Source organism: Cydia pomonella, chromosome 28, assembly GCF_033807575.1.
Source record: "Cydia pomonella isolate Wapato2018A chromosome 28, ilCydPomo1, whole genome shotgun sequence".
NCBI classification, from domain to species: Eukaryota; Metazoa; Arthropoda; class Insecta; order Lepidoptera; family Tortricidae; genus Cydia; species Cydia pomonella.
Genome location: NC_084730.1, coordinates 1,527,022 through 1,543,087, shown reverse-complemented (window position 1 = coordinate 1,543,087; position 16,066 = coordinate 1,527,022). Strand labels below are relative to the sequence as shown.

Sequence of the window (16,066 nt, the reverse complement as noted above, 5' to 3'; positions counted from 1 at the left end):
TGGCATCACTAACACAAGTCCGATTTCAGAAAACAATGTATGACATTTTAGTTTACCGACCGTAGTGATCCTGCCTATGAAGCCGATGACCGCGATGGCATATTTGTTCCTGAGTCATGGATGTTTTCTATGTATGTAAATATATATATTATATATATCGTTTTGTCTAACTACCCACAATATAAGCCTTCTTGCTTTACAGCATTTGTGTAAGAATGTCCCCATAAAATTTATATATCTTAGTTTCTAAATGCGGTGAAGAATACACTTTTAAAATCTGTTGGGTTACATGGGCCCACGGTGTATATGAACCAAGTTACACATACTTTGCAATGTGCAAATGTCAGCATAAATGTAAATTTCTATGTAAATATGACGTTATTATGGCAATTCCACACTTTGTCTGACTACATGACACATCTCACCTACACGTTTTTCCCATGAATGTCACATATATTTTATAAATAGAGATTTTATGATTTCTCAATATTTGCCTCCTTATCACGTAATTAGATAATAAGCGAGCTATAAATAATTTTAACGGGTCTCTATTGGTTCCCATAAAGTTTTAAGTCATAATGTATTGTTTGTCATAATTTGGTTTTTCTCAGAAACGCGTAACTTTTCAGGATTGCCATAAAACAAACCTAACCTAACCTATCTATAGGATAACCTAAGGAAATTACTGAAAAGTCAACAGTTTCAGAGTTATGACTAATGATAATATGAATATCATTACATTATGACTTTCAATAATTATGCGAAAGAAAGAGACCCGAATTATAACCTGCAAGCCTACCTTTTCATAGCGCTTACTTCCTAGTTGTGTTCTTATAGATTAGACGGAGAGCTAGCCAAAAAATAGTATCTTATACCATTCGATTTAGATTTAGATTTGTTTATTTTCATAACGATAAATTACAGTATAAATTATTCTTATGTTAATCTATATGAATTTACATTATGATCGTCAATGATTTGGCATGCAAACATATAATTATAAAACGTCAATAATAATTATCAAAAAAAAAAAAAATTCGAAATTACCGTCAAATTAAAAACTACGAAACAAAGCAAACAGGAAACTAAAAAGAAATAATGGAATACATGTCAAACTAAATATTTAGTAGATATCACATAATGATCGTCATTAAAACTAAGAGCAGTAATAATAATATTCTAGAACAAATGTCATCTTAAATCAATTTTACATAAACTATAATGTTAAACAGTTATTATAATTTTAATTCCATGTATTCATCCACTGAATATAATGGGTTTTCCAATAAAAAATTCCTCAATTGAAGTTCAAATGCTTCGTCAGATATTTCAGTTCTTAATTCGGCGGGTAGACGTTCGTAATAAGTTGGGCCTATTACTCGCGGATTACATGAAAGTGCCATGCGACGCGGCACTGTTCGCAGTCTTCCCGTCGATCTTTATTCAACGAGTAATTCTAAATATATATTTATATATTTCGGGGATCTGTGAAACGGCTCTAATTTCGATAAAATTTGATATGTCAGAATATTATAATAATGATTATTAATTTATTGGATATTTGAATTGTTTTGATTATTTTTATATTGTTTTATTTTACTGTAATTGAATTTGATTACTACGAGTATTACTATTACGCTGCACAAATTTCTTCAATGATGTATAATAACTAAGTAGTAGGCGTTATCATGAAGCCTTCGACCATGAATATTCAGAGTAAAAGTTAAAATTTCTGAACGCAACGGCCACGTTCCCGCGAACAGAACTGTCAACTTCATTGTGTTTATTCATGTAAGCCGACGACCATTAGGGCATAATAAAATAAAACGTTTTTAACTGAAAATAACAGTTAACATTTTATAAGAATATGAAAAAATAAAGAAAATAGTGTTAACAGTGACGAATTGCAAAATTGGAGGGAAAAAACCACAAGATCGGAGAAGAAAATGCAACTTTCGCGTTCAAGGTCAATTGCGGCGTCCTTTCGTCGATAGCATAGCTACACGGACATGATAAATATCGAGATAAAAATGTAGCAGGCCATGGATGTACCTACATTAATAGTGCCAGCGAACGAATGTTTAATGCATACATAACTAAAATTCCGAAAAGGAACATAAACGTCGGGTAAGAAATACAGTGGAGTAATATCAAGTGCTAATTCGTTTGTTTTTTGACGTTTCTGCTATGCATTCTGGAGCACTATTCTAGGTGTCTTTGTTTGCTAATTGCATATGGTGGTTGTGCTGTGCATTCTGGAGCACTATTCTAGGTGTCTCTGTGTGCTAACTGCATATGGTGGTTGTGCTGTGCATTCTGGAGCACTATTCTAGGTGTCTCTGTTTGCTAACTGCATATGGTGGTTGTGCTGTGCATTCTGGAGCACTATTCTAGGTGTCTCTGTTTGCTAACTGCATAAAATGGCTGAGCTAAGCAGTTTGGAGTGCTAACCTAGGTATCTCTGCTGCTATTTGCACTTGCCAATCTTTCCCATACTATACTAGGTGCGTTCACTGCCAGTAGCCTTGGGATATTGTGGTGTTATCAAATATCCCTTACCAACAGCACTAAGATGTTGCTCATGTCCTACCCGCCAATGGGTAGTGGACCATAAGCCACCTACAAGTCTTACTAGATATACCTACTGGGTTTGGTGGCGTGTTAGACTAGACACAGCTCTTAACCTCAAGAATTAATCAATGTGGTATGCCAGACTAGGCTGTCTCTTGATATATACTTATCTTCAAGTAGGTGAATTTAAGTACTTATTCTAATTTCAGCAAGTGAAGAATGAAGCGAGTTAATTTTGACCTTGTTGGAAGGAGGCACCGCACCAGAAGGTTAAATATGGGAATAATCCTTCTAGGACAATCTTGTTGTTTGCTTGCAGATATATAATTACGAACATTACAAAACAACAATGACCCGGACAAGATTATGAAAAAATACTCTGCCTTGTTAAATTACTAGTGCTCTGAAGATGAACCAAGAGACTCAAGCTGCGGCTGGTGAGACGTTTGTCAGTTGGGAACAAGGCTAGGTATTGAAATGAAACAAAATAAAGTTTCCTGTGACCTGTTCTCTCACTGTGATGATTTAGCACTCAATAAATTGTCTGCTGTAACCAGCTATGAAAAGGTAATGTCACTCTTAAGTGACCACTGGTTTTTTGTGTGATTATTATCACTGAGAATCTTACCTAAGGCAGCTGTTCAATTATTAAATCACAATCAATGGCATAAGAGGCAATGCTGTTGACAAGTGGTGTTTTAAGAAAGTTTAGCAGAAGTACTAATGACTTATAAATTATTGTAAGTCCTAATGCCCGGTACTTTAAACTTCAAGGGCTCAACTATCAATATTTTTTTCTAATGTATGTTTTGCTGTTGCTTTTTCTTTGTTATCATATAATAAAGTATTTATTACTTATTTACTAACAACATACAAAAACCCTGGTCAAAAGCAGCAATAAGGAAGCGGAGCAACACTTTCCCCTTTGCATCACAATGTGGTCGCACTCAGCGACACCACAACAGCCTGTGTTCATTTAGAACAAATTCTTGAAAGTTGTGGTTAACTCAAATACATTTTTTGTCAGTGCAATGACATCATATTTACAAGGATCCAAGGATTTTGTCCTGGTTAATCATACATTAATTCTGAAAAATGATTACTATTGAGCAATCGACAGTCAATACTAGGAAGTTATGTGACTGTGATATATACTGTGTGTACAAAATATATGCCTATGATGTTCTTACACAAGAATATACACTTTACACAGCTTAATATTTAACTAAAATATTTTATGTACAAAACCCTAAGGGAAGTAAATACAGTTATATTTTTAATATAAGTAAATTGATTGCAACTAAGCATTGGAATTGCCATGAAACTAATTGTTGCATGAACACCTTTTACTTGATTTTATGAGAGTAGAAAATATCTCTGATTCATGTGGAAAGCTGAGATTACAGTTTTAAGTCCTGTCATTAGACTATTTGACTATATGTCTCTCTAGCTATGTGTCAGACCTTTCATGAAGTGTCCAAGATCTAGAGGTCACACAATGAGCAACTGTTTAGATGTTATATCTATTGTCCTTATGATAAATGTTTTTAGACTATGTAGGTACCTATACAAGATGCACTCTATTATTCTTGATACCATATGGAGCTAGGTATAATCAAATTAAACTAGCTCCTTAGTACCTTAGAAAGCTGTCTAATATCTGGATTTATTTCTTTACCCAATAAGAAACAATTCAAAGTTAAACAAAGGATAAAGGCCTTTATAAAAAGGTCACATCTTTATAAATTTTCATTAACTTTGCTCATAAAATATGTTTTTCTTTTATAGCTATAAGTTTGGCTAATATAGCTGTGTGTATGTTTAAAGAGCTGAAAAGAGAAAAGAATACTGAGTTCAAATATTTTAAAGAAATATAATGTCAATATATCACCTAGTGTGACTTATTTTGGTGGCTAATTGAAAGTAAAGGGTTATAAATATACTTTTTGAAGATATTTATTTGCTATACAGTAATAGTTTATTGACCTGCTGGGGCAACCGTGTGGAAATGAGTTATCTGTGGGATTATGGAAGGAGCCTATTAATAGAATACATTACATTAATTTTATTCAGCTTAATGGTGGTCTTTATATTTAAAGACGTTTCTTTCCGATTTACCAGACTGTGACATACTTCTGAGAAAATACAACACAGCTATCTCAATTATAAACCGCTTTGGTGAACTGAAATACTACTGTACAGTATTTTTACCTCAAAACCATCGATGTTCGATGCTCAAAACAATGTTGAGGAACAATTGGCATTGGTGTGAAACGAGACATTACAATATTAGTCTTAAATATTATAGGTGAACTGTGTCATAGCTGATTGAGAGATAACTATATAAGATTTCGGAGATAAAACGTAAATTAAACAATGAATATTTAGAAATTTCCTGCATCATTTTGGAACTCATATACCGAGTTATTGGAGTCGCGCAGATGAAATATGTGAACGCTATATATATCCTGGGTAGTAACCCAGATATTTTTTCTACATAGATGCTTGCACATTTTCTTTGATGAATTATTTTATCTATGCTTTTCTTCCATTCGAAATGAAATTTAAGGTACCTATTAAAGTTTTAGGAAATGCAGAAGACATGGCAACAACCATATTGTACACAGTTTTTACAAATACTTACATGTTACATACAATTGTATAGATTTGAGCCCCAGCTCACATTTATAAAAACTTATTCCATTAACCGGCAGTTTCAGTAGTGTCCTTGCCTGGTTACCCCGATGTTATCCGGGAAGTTCCATCACTGAAGGAGCGGAAAAGAGAAGGAGAAAGGAGGAACTTTCGATTGGTGCGGCCAACAGCATGGTGGGGTGGAGTCTCTTATGCCCAACACCGTCAAGCAGTATCGTAAACACTTGAAACACTGGTGTATGTTTTGTGGAAATAATTACATTAATTATCTTATCGCATCTTTTCTAGCAATGTTTGCCATTCTGAAAGCATTATGTGATGAGGGATCTAGGTATAGAAGTGTCCATTTTTCTAAATCTGCTCATGTGCTTTTATTGGGATATAGACGACTCCTCAAATGATAGAGTGAAACGCTTTATGAAGAACGTTTTGTTTCGATTACACCCACCTCAACCTTAAAGTGTGACCTGGGACCCTTAATCAGTCTCAAATTATTTATCAACAATGCCACCAATGAAAATCTTTCATTACAGAATTAAGAGAAAGTTATGAAATTGCTTAGGTACTTACCTTATTTGCTATTGTTACTGCACGCAGCGTGCAAACCCTGTCCTTGATAAAATATGTAATTTTTACTATTATTCTGATTTTCTGACCAAGTCCTTACAAAAATTTCAGCTACCTTTGCTATCCGTAGCATTTTTCAAGGAAAAACTAATTTGAAATGGAATGAGGCTTGCTCAGGGCGAATATATTTTAGCTATATATAAAAATAACGAATGGTATTCATTCGTGATGGTAGTTGTTAGTAATTATTTATTGCCCTCAAAAACCTCATATGACCATCACTTCCCAAACGATTTGTTCTTGATTAAGTCAACTTTTAAAGATAGTGGTTGTTCAGTTACGCCTTAATAATATACTTTCTGTATTCACTGTGGCAACACCATGTCACAGTTGACATTCAAATATTCAAAAAATAAACTGTTGCCCTGTCATACAGTTGACAGAGCCAGTGTGTCACGAACCTACCACTAGATCACATCGTTCCGCTATTCTCGTTATTATTTTCGCGTTGACCCAAAGCACTACTACCAGTAACATTATTAGCACATATTTAGTATCAGTGTTGTGTAGCCGAAGGACGCCGTGCACATCCGTGAAGTGGAAAATCCGAGGTCTAAGTTGGATGACTCAAGGTAACGGTTCTAAGCTTACTTCTAGCTTGCGACAAAGGACAGCCGGAATCGCAACCAGCGGTCTTCAGCGGCGACCGACGATTTCACTCCACAACTCCCGGACTGGAAGGTAACTTCGCCCTACACTGTTCTTTTACACTCAAGCTCAACTCAGTAATTTAATTTCATCGCAACACAACTTTCTTGCTCAACCGACCCCTAAATTTCATTCCCTATCGCCCCCCTTTTTCGAATTACAGTCCACTCTCTCGCTATTGAACATTTTGGTCCTTCGAGCCGGATAGTTTGATAAAGTACCTATGGTTTGTCGTTTCTCGTTTTATAGTTGCTTACTCAAATTTGTTTTGTCATCTTTTGCATTAAAAATTTAGGGTAGACTTATTAAAAAGTTCGAGGGTAAGCAAGAAAGTTGGTCGTGTAGTGGTGCTTTAATAAAATCATTCGGTCACTTGTTAATATTGCTGGCAACGTTTTTGATAGTTGTCAAGTATCAACTGTCAGCTGTCAGTGTCAGTCATTGAAGTGTAAGCTAAGGTTATGTTGTATGTCTATGAAGCTAAGTGAATTGCAGTTTGTTTTGAAGTTTTTTTTTGTGTAATAATCGCAGTGTTTTGTGTTTATTAACATGTCGCACGGTGATAAATCTGTCGAGAAAGAGGATGGTGTAGACACGGTAATGATTGCTCGTGACTATCAAGTGATGAGAATAGAGTATTTACAGATGCTATCGGATTCGGAATTAGCTTTATGTGACGAGAATGAATTGTGTACAATTGCAAAGAACTTTCATGAAGCACAAATAAGGCTTCTAAGCAATGCTCCGCGAAGCGAGCACCGCGAGATTTGCTCCCATACCGCGATGTTCGACTCGAAAGTTAGGGCAGTGAGATCGCGGTTGCAGAATGGAAAGCAATCTTTCGCTGGGGCTTCGGCAGGTTCGGGGGCACCACAGCCAGTCTTGCCAAAGTTGCCAAAATTACAAATTAAAGCTTTCGATGGTAAAATTGAAAATTGGGTAACCTTTATACAATTGTTTAACTCGTTAGTAGATAAGCGAACAGACATTGCCCCTGTAGAAAAGTTACACTATTTGCTATCGAGTGTGCAGAATGAGGCGTACGACCTTATAAAGAATTATCCTGTGACCGATGATAATTATAAGGTTGCATATGAAGCGCTGTACAAGCAATATAATAAAATTAGATTAATTGCAACTACATACTATGACAAACTTATACATTGTGAGCCAGTGAAAGCGTCTCGGGCTAGTGACTTACAACGGGTTCATAGGGTTTTTACTGAAAATCTATCGATTTTGAAAGGTTTTGATTTGCCGGACATAAATTTCTTACTTTTACAATTACTGTGGTCGAAGTTGGATAGGAACACGAAGGAGCAGTTTGAGCTGGAGCATGACTCTGATGATATCCCAGAATATAGTAAGTTGCAGGATTTTATTGAAAGACGACACCGAGCGCTAGATGCTGCTGGGTCAATGGGATTTGTTGCTAGTACTCCTCAGCCTAGTAGTAGTAAGTCTTCGAGTAAGCCAAAAATGGCCTTAGTAGTCTCCGCTCCAATATGTGTGATCTGTGGGCAGGCTCATAGCCTTACATCATGTCCAACTTTTCTTAAATATGACCCCGCTGCTCGATTCAAGTGTGTTAAAGAGAACAAGTTGTGTATTCTGTGTTTGTCGGGGTCTCATTCTGTCAAGACCTGCAAGTCAAAACAGCGGTGTGAGCAGTGTCGGTTCTGCCATCATACACTGTTACATTTTAATAAGGCAAATGTGCCTGTTTCCCCGGCAGTAGGTGTAAATAACTCGCCACCTCCATCAGACACATCAAGTCCGCTGGCAATGGTAGCAAGTAATGTTGCGGCTTCTTCTTTATTCTCAACTGCCAAGGTTTTGGTGAGAAATGCCCAAGGTGACTTAGTAGCGGTAAGGGCTTTGCTTGACTGTGCCAGTGGTTGCAACTTTTTAAGCGAAGCATGTGCACAAAAGCTTGGTCTTCGGGCAGAATATGGGAAGCATTCTGTGACTGGTATCGGTGAAGTGGAGGCTAGGCCCGGTGGCACATTGTCATGTACCGTTTCGCCAAGCCATGGAAGTTCTGATATCTCTATTTCATTGGAGGCTTATTTGTTGCCAAAAATCTGTCCAGAAATGCCAACGGAACAGATTGATGTCTCCTCATGGCAACATATTAGGGGCTTGGAATTAGCCGACCCCTATTGGCACATTCCAGGGCCTGTTGACTTGCTCCTGAATGTCAACATTTTCGCTTCCTCGTTGCGCCCCGGTTTAATCCGTGGGGCCCCTGGCCAGGCGACTGCCCTAAACACCATTTTCGGGTGGATTTTGATGGGTGACGCGGGTGACGGTGCTACGGAGATTTGTCGGTCTCGGTTCCGTGGCAACAGCTGTCAACTGGTCGTGGGCAAGTTGTCAATTGACGACTCTATTAAGAAGTTCTGGGAGTTGGAAGATGTCAGCTCCCCGAACACTGTCATTTTGTCGAAGGAGGATCAGTTGTGCGAGGAATATTTTCTCGCTAACTTTCGTCGCACAGAAGAAGGTAGATTTGTCGTTCCTCTACCTTTTACTGACACTTCCAACAAACCCACTTTCTCGGGCTCTCGGGCCATCGCTCTTAAGAGATTTTCCTCGTTAGAGCGGAAGTTATTGAGTAACTCCGATTTTTACAAAAATTATGTAGCCTTTATGAAGGACTACGAAAGCTGTCGCCACCTTGAGGAATGTGACCCCCCGAAGGTGGATGTGGGGAAGTTCTTCTACATTCCCCATCATGGAGTGTTGAGGCCCTCGTCGACCAGCACTCCTCTTCGGGTCGTATTTGACGCCAGTGCCAAGGACAGCCGAGGCATCTCGCTAAATGACGCGCTACTGCCAGGGCAGAAGCTGCAAAACAACATCTTCCACTTGCTCCTTCGTTTTCGTTGGCATAGTGTTGTCTTCACGGCCGACGTCAAGCAAATGTATAGGCAGATTTTAGTGTCCCCGGAAGATGCTGAATATCAGCGTATCCTTTGGCGTCCGTCTGTCAATGAGCCTGTCCGGGACTATCGACTGCTGACCGTTACATACGGCGTTTCGTCCGCTCCTTACCAAGCTCTCCGAACAATCGCTCAATTGGCCAAGGAATCGGTAGCAGAATACCCTTCCGGTTCAACAGTTCTAGACCGCGACATCTATGTCGATGATGTGGTGTCTGGAGCTGATTCTGTTGAAGAAGCTCGGAGGCTTCGGTCAGAGTTGTCGACAATATTAGCTTCTGGTGGTTTCCATTTACGGAAGTGGACGTCGAACCAACAGGAGTTCTTCGATGGTGTCCCCACCTCAGACCTGTATTCTGAGAACTTTCGGGAGTTTAACTCCATTGGGGACATTTCCCTAAAAATTCTTGGCCTCTCGTGGTTACCTCAAGGGGACGACTTTACCTTTCAGGTGGCTGTCGAAGATCGTCGGTGCACTAAACGTACCATTCTCTCGGAGATTGCTCGGATCTTTGACCCTCTAGGCCTCCTATCACCAGTAACATTCTTCGCGAAATATCTTATGCAGTTGCTCTGGGTCTCAGGTGTCTCGTGGGATGACGACGCGCCAGAGAACCTTGCCTCCGACTGGCAAGAGTTCAAAGCGCAGCTGCCCTCGTTGAGATCCGTGTCAGTCCCGCGCCGAATGGTCAAGGATTTTGTCTCGCTCGAAGTCCACGGGTTCTGCGATGCCTCAGAGCGAGGATTTTGCGCGGTGATCTACATTCGAACGTCGGGTGAGAACGGAACGCGGTACGTCCAGCTGGTTTGTGGTAAATCTAAAGTGGCCCCTCTTCGTAAGTTGTCCATACCACGTTTGGAATTGCTGGCCGCAGTTCTGCTTGCAGATTTAGTAGCGTCGGTCGCAGAGGCTCTAGAGCCTCTCCACAAAATCGATAAGGTTTATGCATGGTCTGATTCCAGCGTTGCGTTGACTTGGATAAAGTCTTGCCCCTCCAAGTGGAAAACCTTCGTGGCTAACCGGGTAAGTCACATCCAGGAGATTATCCCTCCTGACTGTTGGCGACACGTTAGGACTGGCGACAATCCAGCCGACTGTGGGTCGCGAGGGCTTTTGCCGGACGACCTGGTCCACCATAGTAACTGGTGGAAGGGTCCATCTTGGCTCGTGCTGGACAAGTCTGATTGGCCTAAACCAACGTTGTCAGTCGACGTGGATGTCCTACACGAAGAGGGCAAGGTGATTGTCCTCTCCGTCTCAGTGCAGGAGACGTGGACTGACAACTTAATAAACAAATTCTCGGCGCTGAGGACACTCCAACGTGTCCTCGCATATTGTCGTCGTTTCGTGCACAACGTGAGAAATAAAAAGACGTCTAACAACCTGTTGGAAGGCCCTTTAACACCCCTGGAAATCAAACAGGCTCTAATGTTTCTCGTGGGCTTTGTGCAACAATGCCATTTTGCTTCGGAGATCGAGAAGGTGAAGAACAATCTTTCGAACTCCCTCCCGAAGTCATTCAAAAAACTGTCCCCATTCCTCGATGACGCGGGTCTCTTGAGGGTGGGCGGACGCCTGTCGCGAACCTCTCTCGAGTTTGATGTTAAACATCCCCTTTTACTACCTCGCGACAGTCGGCTAACCTCCCTTTTGATTGACGAGTATCATAAGCGTTTCATGCATCCAGGCGTCCAAACGGTTCAGAATTTGCTATCGCAGCATTTCTGGATACTGTCCCCGAAGCGAGCTATCTACGCAGTCACGTCGAAATGCATGAAATGCTTCCGTGTCCGACCACTCGGTGCTCCAGCGCCCTTCATGGGTGATTTGCCATCTTATAGGGTGGCTCAGCTCAAGGCGTTCTTGAGTGCTGCTGTCGACTTCGGAGGACCTTTCGACATAGCCCTGGGTCGCGGACGGGGAAACAAAACTTACAAGGGTTATATTTGCGTCTTCGTCTGCACCTCGACAAAGGCCATACACACGGAGCTCGTCACTGAACTGTCCTCAGACGCGTTTCTCGCCGCGCTTCGACGCTTCGTCGCACGTCGTGGTCGGTGTAATAGATTGGTGTCCGACCAGGGGAAGAATTTCGTCGGTGCGAGCAACATTTTGCAACGTCTAGTAGGAGATGCTGCTACGCATAGCGAGATTAAATTCGAATTTAATCCGCCAGGCAGCCCTCACTTTTCAGGTCTCGCGGAAGCCGGTATCAAGGCTGTAAAAACACACTTGTCGCGTGTCGTCGGGAACCAAAGGTTAACATATGAGGAATTTTCGACGATCTTAGCCCAAGTCGAGGCTTTACTCAACTCAAGGCCACTCACTCCACTCAGCACTGATCCCAACGACCTGTCGGCCTTGACACCGGGTCATTTCCTCACCACGGAACCCTTATCGGTCGTGCCTGAGGAAGACTTCTCAGACGTTCGGGTTAGCCCTCTCCAACGCTGGAAGTTGCTTCAGAAGATGCACCAGGACTTCTGGAACAAATGGTCGAAGGAGTATATGCATACTCTCCAGCAGCGGATGAAGTGGCATGACAGACATCCTAACGTCGAAGTTGGCGCACTTGTGCTCGTTGTGAACGAGCAGACGAGCCCAATGAAGTGGCCACTGGGTCGCATTATCGATACACATCCCGGGTCCGACGGGATCTGTCGTGTGGTTACTGTGCGCACTGCCACAGGGTTGTACAAACGACCTGTGGTCAAGCTGTGTCCACTACCTGCGTAGTCACTTTAGTGCGCTACATTTGTGTTGTCCATTCCTCGTTTAGTTTTAATATTATCGCACTCGTTCCACTTCCATTGTTCTTTTTCGCTTAGTCAAAATACTAATGTATTTTGGTGGGCGGAATGTTCAGTTACGCCTTAATAATATACTTTCTGTATTCACTGTGGCAACACCATGTCACAGTTGACATTCAAATATTCAAAAAATAAACTGTTGCCCTGTCATACAGTTGACAGAGCCAGTGTGTCACGAACCGACCACTAGATCACATCGTTCCGCTATTCTCGTTATTATTTTCGCGTTGACCCAAAGCACTACTACCAGTAACATTATTAGCACATATTTAGTATCAGTGTTGTGTAGCCGAAGGACGCCGTGCACATCCGTGAAGTGGAAAATCCGAGGTCTAAGTTGGATGACTCAAGGTAACGGTTCTAAGCTTACTTCTAGCTTGCGACAAAGGACAGCCGGAATCGCAACCAGCGGTCTTCAGCGGCGACCGACGATTTCACTCCACAACTCCCGGACTGGAAGGTAACTTCGCCCTACACTGTTCTTTTACACTCAAGCTCAACTCAGTAATTTAATTTCATCGCAACACAACTTTCTTGCTCAACCGACCCCTAAATTTCATTCCCTATCGCCCCCCTTTTTCGAATTACAGTCCACTCTCTCGCTATTGAACAGTGGTATTGATATTTTTGTTTTCACCACCCATTCAACCTATTATGCGTTGGTTTCAGGATCCAAACCAAAATCATTTAGGAGTAATATTGATGGAAAGAAAAACATCAAGTCCGAGTCTAATGATTTTGCTCATTTCATAATAAGGCCATAGTGCCATCCAATGATTGTGCTTGATCCTTAGTTAAGGAGAAAATAAGTGTTACTAAAGGTTGTAAGTAGCAACACACCGTTCTGTTAAATGGTATTAATGAAATACCTATTAATAAGGAACAATTCATTTTTTGTTTCAACTATTGTTGAGGATGCCTAAGCAGGTCTTCAAGGAAGACTTCTTATTAAAACTTTTGTACTTGTATTTATTTATATAATAAATAAATAAGGATCAAATTACAGTACAACTTGTCGCTCTGGTGTCTTTTAGAGGATTTATATATGATGAAATTTGTGCAGCGTAATAGTAATTAGAAATTAAACGAACTTACCTGTAAGTGAAGTTCAATTCTAATTATATTAGCTGCACAAATTTCGAAATGATGATCCCTCCCGCCCAGTACCCGGGTTGTCTTGAGACAACCAGGGATTCTAATAGTCTAATCCCTGTCAAAGTTTTAAAGCAATATTGGCTTTGCAGAGTTGTGGGCCAAGCTGTTCCATCTGTTGCCATATTCACTGCCAGCATGGGCTACGAGCATAGCGGATACCAAGTGTTTTTTTCCGCTTTGTAGCGACTTGTGCCTGAGAATAGAGAACCCTAGCAGGTTACTGGCAGTGAAAGTGTTGTGTCTTGGCTTGTTACTCTAAACTAAATGAAGTTGACATTTCTGTTCGCGGGAACGTGGCCGTTGCGTTCAGAAATTTTAACTTTTACTCTGAATATTCATGGTCGAAGGCTTCATGATAACGCCTACTACTTAGTTATTATACATCATTTCGAAATTTGTGCAGCTAATATAATTAGAATTGAACTTCACTTACAGGTAAGTTCGTTTAATTTCTAATTATCTTAATTGTACTTAAAATTGACATCGACCTAACTATATGTTGTATTACCTTTTGACATGTAAAATTTGTAAAAGCTGGTCACTTTTGCAATAGTTCTGCCATAAGAGATTTTCCTCCTTTTCATTCCACACTCTATAATTCGATTGATAATGATAACATGACTTTGACATAATTATCCTCATTTGTCTATACATATCCTGTTGCCAAGTTGCATTTAATGTCAGTGAGAGTTATTGACACAGCCGTATTGACATTTTCCGTTCGCCCGGGCCTGTCAAAAACTGATCACACAGATTATGTTTTATTGACAATGTCGTAATCTGTGCAAGTGTCAAAATAACCTATGAAATATAACCTATTCATTCGAATTTGAGTCGTATCTGTAGAAGCATAGAGTTGATATTTGGTTTAGGTTTTGTAGAATACGGTACGTTTAGTAGTTGTGAGGCTAGTTTGTCGAGTTTCTAGCATTACGAAAAATGCCTATGTGTGTTTGTGTACACTCGCGCTCAGAGTGGCAGTTTCTGAACAAAATTAACATTTTGTTCAGAAACTGCCACTCCACACACCACGAGGCTTGGAATTGGTTTTTTCTTCATAAAATTTCATTTTATTTTATTTTCTTTTCTTATTGGAGAAACAACAGAAGTACAATAATACAGATAAAGATAGTTTATTTACCAAGTAAGCATATTACAATGCGCTTATGAACGTCAAATAAAGCTACACCGGCTCTAACCCTACGCCTCTGACCCGAGATGGGACCGGCAAGAATCTCGGCGGGACACATCTTTTCAATGCATTACATCTTATCATCTTATACCCAACGTGCATTAAATAAAAATAAAAAGCAATTAAAATTAATATGGAATTAAAAAAAAAACAATATTATAGGACATTATTACACAAATTGATAAGGCTTGTGTTGAGGGTACTTAGACAACGATATATATAATATATAAATATATTTATAAATACTTAAATACATAGAAAACACCCATGACTCAGTAACAAAATATCCATGCTCATCATACGAATAAATGCTCTTACCAGGATTTCCCGGGACCATCGGCTTCGTAGGCAGGGTCACTACCCACTAGGCCAAACTGGTCGTCAACAAAATAAAATAAAGTAACATAACGGTATAAATTATACAGTTCAATAGACGACCTCCTAAATCGATGTCACTAAGAACTATAGATAAGGTAATGCTCCAGTAAACTAACAAGGAAAGGTACCCAACTGTCCAGTTCCGATTTGATTTATATTTATATATGTTATAAGGTAGAAGTACTAGTGATCGACGCTGCAGTAGTCACCGACATGGACACTTTATTTCATGGAAATATAGGTTAAATTTGAACAACGAAGATTTTTCTGTATTCGAACTTAATCCTTGTCCCGTTGACATAAAGTGCCCATGTCGAGCACTAGTTCAGCGTCGACCACTAGTACTTCTACCTTAGAGTAGTCTAAAATAACGGCAACGTATTTTTTTAAGTGCTCAAACTCAACCCAGTATTGAGAGTTCCGCTACTCGATCCTAGATGTCGACTACGAGAATAATAAGCGTTTTAGTACCAAAACTGAGGGCTTACCGCGAACCACGTTCGACGTGTTGCCTCCCTGTCACGCTTACGTACGAATTTACAAGTGCGACAGAGAGGCAACACGTCGAACGTGGTTCGCGGTAGGCCCTCTGATGTATGGAGTGAGCACTTCTCTATGCCAACACTAATTATTTGGCTATTTCAATATAATCCACTTAAGCACTTGCGTGCGCAAGAGTAGGGTTTTCGTGTGAAGAAATCACGAGAAGCATGCGACGACCTGTACAACGCATGCGCTAAACTACAGTGCACGTTCAGCTTAGAATAAATTTAAAAGTGGAAAAATTTATTGAGTGAGACTTGAACTCACTGGATTACTCCCAGTGCCATCTGGGGCTACCAAGACCTCATCCATGACATAGAAAAATAAGAAGTACATAGAGTGCTCACTCCATACATCAGTTTTGGTAGCAAAACGCTTATTATTTTTGTAGTCGACATCTAGCATCGAGTAGCGGAACTCTCAGTACTGCTATTCCTCAATAGATATCGCGGCAAACAAAAAGTCTAATGCTCAACGATTTTCCGCTAATATTATAACCAGGGTCACCGGAACTCTATTTTCAACTCTTACGCTTATCCTG

The 16,066-nt window shown here is 40.2% G+C and overlaps 1 protein-coding gene and 2 long non-coding RNA genes across 3 annotated transcripts in view; 1 reads left to right on the top strand and 2 right to left on the bottom strand.

Moving 5' to 3' along the window:
* The window catches only part of LOC133532926 (uncharacterized), a 240,197-nt gene that overhangs the window by 22,870 nt on the left and 201,261 nt on the right, over positions 1–16,066 (bottom strand). The window lies entirely within an intron of this gene.
* The window catches only part of LOC133532924 (scavenger receptor class B member 1), a 196,570-nt gene that overhangs the window by 19,746 nt on the left and 160,758 nt on the right, over positions 1–16,066 (bottom strand). The gene's annotated exons all lie outside the window — the stretch shown is intronic.
* On the top strand, positions 1,629–3,142 carry LOC133532925 (uncharacterized). The gene is made up of 2 exons (XR_009801775.1): positions 1,629–2,127; positions 2,781–3,142. It is a non-coding gene; the product is annotated as an uncharacterized LOC133532925 (long non-coding RNA).